Source organism: Somniosus microcephalus, chromosome 6 (genome assembly GCF_052327205.1).
Source record: "Somniosus microcephalus isolate GS21.2 chromosome 6, FLI_Smic_1.0, whole genome shotgun sequence".
Classification (NCBI taxonomy): Eukaryota; Metazoa; Chordata; class Chondrichthyes; order Squaliformes; family Somniosidae; genus Somniosus; species Somniosus microcephalus.
Genome location: NC_140992.1, coordinates 238,340,857 through 238,346,953, shown reverse-complemented (window position 1 = coordinate 238,346,953; position 6,097 = coordinate 238,340,857). Strand labels below are relative to the sequence as shown.

The 6,097-nt window shown below is 45.4% G+C and overlaps 1 long non-coding RNA gene across 1 annotated transcript in view; it reads right to left on the bottom strand.

Moving 5' to 3' along the window:
- Nucleotides 1–206: 206 nt before the first annotated feature.
- Nucleotides 207–6,097, bottom strand: part of LOC147116555 (uncharacterized) — a 38,129-nt gene continuing 32,238 nt past the window's right edge. The window contains exon 2 of the long non-coding RNA XR_015078836.1: nucleotides 207–600. This is a non-coding gene — a long non-coding RNA (uncharacterized LOC147116555). The remainder of the gene's footprint in view (nucleotides 601–6,097) is intronic.

Below are 6,097 nucleotides of genomic sequence, written 5' to 3'. Positions count from 1 at the left end.
TTAAAATGTACTCACCCTTCTTAGCTCGTCGTTCCTGTGGACCGGTCAGAGTCTGTGTTCCTGTTCGTGATGCCAATTGTTGCATCCCAAAAAGTGGACCTGGTGTTGTGCCAGGTCGACACGTAACCCTTTCCCCCTCAGAGCGGACTAAGTGATATACAGAGTCGACGCTTAGCTTTGGTACAGATGACAGACTTCGAGTGAAGGATGGTTCAAAACGGTCTTTATTCACAGGCCTGGGGAGAACCTTCTGAGACCCCTCTCAGATCCGACTCCACTGATTCCCTAGCAACAATCACAATTATACAAAAATCAAACCCCTGCCCTAGGGGCGGGGGTAACACTTATCAGCATATACAGAGTTATAGCTAAATGGCAATTATAAACCGTGACATTTCATCTTCTTGCCACCCACAAATCCCACATTTCAGTTATCAGTTGGTCCCGTCACCTCCTGTGACTGTGGGCCTCATCTTAATTGCTTTACAACCATCCAGTTGCCTGTAGCCAGGTGGTTTTGCTTGTTACATGTTTTCTTAAGATAACAGTCCTTGTTAAGGCGTGCAAAGCACAGACTTTTGGCCTCGTCTCAGGTTACCTCTGCAAAGCAAGCACATTCTGATTAGTCCCACCATACTTTGAAGAATGGAACCCTGTTGTGATTTACAACAAACAAATTCTTAGGTGCGTTATCTCGCATATGTGTTGCCTCGCCTGGCCGAACAGACCTCCTCCCCAATCTTCCCATGAGTTGTTCTGCAGTTTAATCTCTCAACAGTTGAAGTCACTTAATCATGTTTTAAAACTTAGCTGGGTAAATGCAATATACAGACCTCTATATCATTTAACTCAGGGTAGGGATTAACCCATTATCTCCACCTTGTACATTGGTGCTGCATTATACATATTCTAACATAAAAACTAAATTATACATATTCTAACATAAAAACTAAGGTACAGTATAATAGTAATTTGGCTACTTCATACCACAACTCGCTGTTTTCTGTCCTTAAGCCAATTCCTTATCCAAGCTGCCACTGACCCACCTATTCCATGAGCCTCTTTTAATCTTATCCTCCAACAAGTGTGAGGAGTTCATGGACTTCTTTGTCTCTTAAGATTGAGACCATGCGTTCAGCTGCCTCTGCCACTTCCCTTCCTTCCCCTAGCCCACTGGGCCAAATTTCCTCTCAGGTTGCTCCCGGCCCTAGCCCTGAACTCACTTCTTTCTCCAGTTTCTCTCCAAGCTCCCCTCATGACTTCTCCGCCTCAGCTTGTCCATGAGACCCACTTCCTGCTCCCTCGACCCTATTCCCACCCAACTGCTGACCACCCAACTTCCTTTTCTGGCTCCCATGTTACCTGAGATTGTTAACGGTTCTCTCTCTTCAGGTACTGTCCCCCTCTCCCTCAAATCTGCCATCATCACCCACTCCTCAAAAAAACAATCCTTGACCCCTCCATCCTTGCAAACTACCACCCCATCTCCAACCTCCCTTTCCTCTCAAGTCCTTGAACGTGTTGTTGCCTCCCAAATCCATGTCCATCTTTCCCGCAATTCCATGTTTGAATCCCTCCAATCAGGTTTCTACCCCATCACAATACCGAAACGGCTTTCATCAAAGTCACAAATTACATCCTTCGTGACTGTGACAAAGGTAAACTACCCCTCCTTGTCCTTCTTGACTTGTCTGCAGCCTTTGATACGATTGACCACTCCATCCTTCTCCAATGCCTCTCCACCGTCATCCAGCTGGGTGGGACTGCACTCACCTGGTTCCATTCTTATCTATCTAATCATAGCCAAAGAATCACCTGCAATGGCTTCTCTTCCCGCTCCCGCATCGTTACCTCTGGTGTCCCCCAAGGATCTATCCTTGGCCCCCTCCTATTTCTCATCTACATGCTGCCCCTTGGCGACATCATCCGAATTCAACAAAGGAGGACAAAGGAATTAATTAAGAAGGGGAAAATAGAATATGAAAGTAAGCTTGCAGGGAACATAAAAACTGACTGTAAGAGCTTTTATAGATATGTGAAGAGAAAAAGATTAGTGAAATCAAGTGTAGGTCCCTTGCAGTCAGAAGCTGGGGAAGTTATAATGGGGAACAAAGAAATGGCAGACCAATTAAATGCATATTTTGGTTCTGTCTTCACAAAGTAGGACACAAATAACCTCCCAGAGATGTTGGGATGAGAGGGAGGAACTGAAAGAAATCAGTATTTGTAGGGAAATGGTGTTAGGGAAATTGACGGGATTGAAGGCCGATAAATCCCCAGGGCCTGATAATCTACATCCTAGGGTACTTAAGGAAGTGGCCCTAGAAATAGTAGATGCATTGCTGATCATCTTCCAAAATTCGCTGGAATCTGGAACTGTACCTATGGATTGGAGGGTAGCTAATGTTACCCCACTATTCAAAAAGGGTGGTAGAGAGAAAGCGGGGAATTACAGACTGGTAAGCCTGACATCGGTAGTGGGGAAAATGCTAGAGTCCATTATAAAGGATGTAATAGCTGAGCACTTGGAAAACAGTGACAGGATCGGACAAAGTCAACATGGATTTACAAAAGGTAAATCGTGCTTGACAAATCTACTGGAATTTTTTGAGGATGTAACTGGGAAAATAGATAAGGGAGAACCAGTAGATGTGGTGTATTTGGACTTTCAAAAGGCTTTCGATAAGGCCCCGCATAAGAGATTAGCGTGTAAAGTTAAGGCACATGGGATTGGGGCAAGGTATTGACTTGGATAGAGAACTGGTTGGCGGACAGAAAGCAGAGAGTAGGAATTAACGGGTCTTTTTCCGAGTGGCAGGCAGTGACTAGTGGGGTACCGCAGGGATCGGTCCTTGGACCCCAGCTATTCACAATATACATTAATGATCTAGATAAGGGAACTAGATGTAATATCTCCAAGTTTGCAGATGACACAAAGCTGGGTGGGTGTGTGTGCTGCGAGGAAGATACCGAGAAACTCCAGGATGATTTGGACAGGTTGGGTGAATGGGCAGAAGCGTGGCAGATGCAATATAACATGGATAAATGCGAGGTTATCCACTTTGGTGTCAAAAACAGAAAGGCAGACTATTATCTGAATGGCAATAGATTGGGAGAAGGGGAAGTGCAACGAGACCTGGGTGTCCTTGTGCACCAGTCACTGAAGGTAAGCATGCAGGTGCAGCAGGCGGTGAAGAAGGCAAATGGTATGTTGGCCTTCATAGCGAAAGGGTTTGAGTACAGGAGCAAGGATGTCCTGCTGCTGTTGTACAGGGCCTTGGTGAGACCATAGCTTGAGTACTGTGTGCAGTTTTGGTCGCCTTATCTGAGGAAGGATGTTCTTGCCATGGAAGGAGTTCAGCGAAGATTCACAAGGCTGATCCCTGGGATGGCAGGAATGACGTATGAGGAGAGATTGGGTCGATTGGGATTATACTCGCTGGAGTTTAGAAGAATGAGAGGGGATCTCATCGAAACTTATAAAATTCTGACAGGTCTGGACAAACTAGATGCGGGTAGAAGGTTCCCGATGGTCGGCGAGTCCAGAACCAGGGGTCATAGTCTAAGGATAAGGGGTAAGCCATTTAGGACAGAGATGAGGAGGAATTTCTTCACCCAGAGAGTGGTGAACCTGTGGAATTCTCTACCACAGAAGGCGGTTGAGGCCAAGTCTTTAAATATATTCAAGAAGGAGTTAGATATATTTCTTAGAGCTAAAGGTATCAAGGGATATGGGGAGAAGGCAGGTACGGGGTACTGAGTTTGGATGATCAGCCATGATCTCATCGAATGGCGGAGCAGGCTCGAGGGGCCGAATGGCCTACTCCTGCTCCTATCTTCTATGTTTCTATGAAAACACAACGTCAGTTTCCACATGTACACTGATGATACCCTCACCACCACCTCACCCGAGCCCTCCACAGTCTCTAAATTGTCAGACTACTTGACCGAGATGAGCAAAAATTTTCTCCAATTAAATATTGGGAAGACCAAAGCCATTGTTTTCAGTCTCCGCCACAAACTCTGTTCCCTAGCCACTGTTTCCATCACTCTCCCTAACATCTGTCTGAGGCTGAACCACATTGTTCGCAACCTTGGTGTCATATTGGACCCTGAAATGAGCTTCCGACCACATGTCCGCAGCATAACTAAAACCGCCTACTTCCAGCTCCGTAACATTGCCCGTCTCCGCCCTTGCCTCAGCTCATCCGCTGCTGAAACCCTCATCCATGCTTTTGTTACCTCTAGACTTGACTATTGCAATGCACTCCTGGCTGGCCTCCCACATTCCACTCTACGTAAACTTGAGGTCATCGAAAAGTTGGCTGCCCGTGTCCTAACTCGCACCAAGTCCCGTTCGCCCATCACCCCTGAGCTCGCTGACCTACACTGGCTACCGGCTAAGCAGCGCCTCGATTTCAAAATTCTCATCCTTGTTTTCAAATCCCTCCATGGCTTCGCCCCTTCCTATCTCTGTAATCTCCTTCAGCCCCACAACCCCCCGAGATAGCTGCACTCCTCTGATTCTGCCCTCTTGAGCATCCCTGATTATAATCGTTCAACCTTTGGTGGTCATGCCTTCTGTTGCCTAGGCCCTAAGTTCTGGAATTCCCTGCCTAAACCTGTCCGCCTCGCTACCTCTCTTTCCTCCTTTAAGACACTCCTTAAAACCTACCTCTTTGACCAAACTTTTGGTCACCTGCCCTAATTTATCCTTATGTGGATCATGCGTCAAATTTATTTTTGAATACCACTGTGCAGCGCCTTGGGACATTCTACTACGTTAAAGGTGCTATATAAATACAAGTTGTTGTTGTTGTTGTCGTTATCCTATCTTTAACTTCTCTTGTGAGCCACGGTTGGACCATTTTTCCCGTGGGGTTTTTATTCCTTAAGGGAATGTATATTAGTTGCAAATTATGAATTATTTATTTAAATGTTTGCCATTGTTTATCCTTTCTTTTAATCTAGTTTCCGAACCCTCTTCTGAGTGTGAAAACCACTTTGCGTCCTGAAAATTATTGCTTTCTGACATACTAACAGGTGTGTGGATGACAAGACTGGCACAAAAATACCGCCAAGATAAAAATAAAAAAACCTGTATGAACAATTCATTACCTGCTGGAGTGAGACTCCACTGCTTAAGTGGTCTCTTTATGGACCTCCAAGGTTGAGTGTCATGTCAGGACCATAAATCACGTCATTACTCAGGTCCTCTGAGACATTAATTACCAGCCCCAAATGGCTGCGGTATGAATAATTTGTAATAAAATCGTAAATCCAGCAATTTCACGATTGGCATTAATTTGCAGAGAATTGGACCTCATGGCACATCTCTCACTCAGTAAATTGCAGAATTTTTTACAAATTAATAATGGCGAGTGCTGGCAATGCGTCATTCTGATGATGCAACTTCCCAGCGATTTTTGGCCCATGTATTTTTAAATATACAAAAGCAAAATACTGCAGATGCTGGAAATTTGAAATAAAACCAGAAAATGCTGGAAATACTCAACAGGTCAAATACCCTTCATCAACCTGGAGTGTTAACAACAACAACAACTTGTATTTATATAGCGTCTTTAACGTAGTAAAATGTCCCAAGGCGCTGCACAGGATTATTTTAAGTCAACAAATTTGACACCGATCCACAAAAGGATAAATTAGGGCAGGTGACCAAAAGCTTGGTCAAAGAGGTAGGTTTTAAGGAGCATCTTAAAGGAGGAAAGAGAGGTGGAGAGGCGGAGAGGTTTAGGCAGGGAATTCCAGAGCTTAGGGCCGAGGCAACAGAAGGCACGACCACCAAAGGTTGAGCGATTATAATCAGGGATGCTCGAGGGCAGAATTAGAGCAGCGCAGATATCTCGGGGGGGGGGTGGTTTGGGGGCTGAAGGAGATTATCGAGATAGGAAGGGGCGAGGCCATGGAGGGATTTGAAAACAAGGATGAGAATTTTGAACTCAAGGTGCTGCTTAACTGGGAGCCAATGTAGGTCAGCGAGCACAATGGTGATGGGCAAACGGGACTTGGTGCAGGTTAGGACACGGGCAGCCGAGGTTTGGATGACCTCGAGTTTACGTAGGGTGGAATGTGGGAA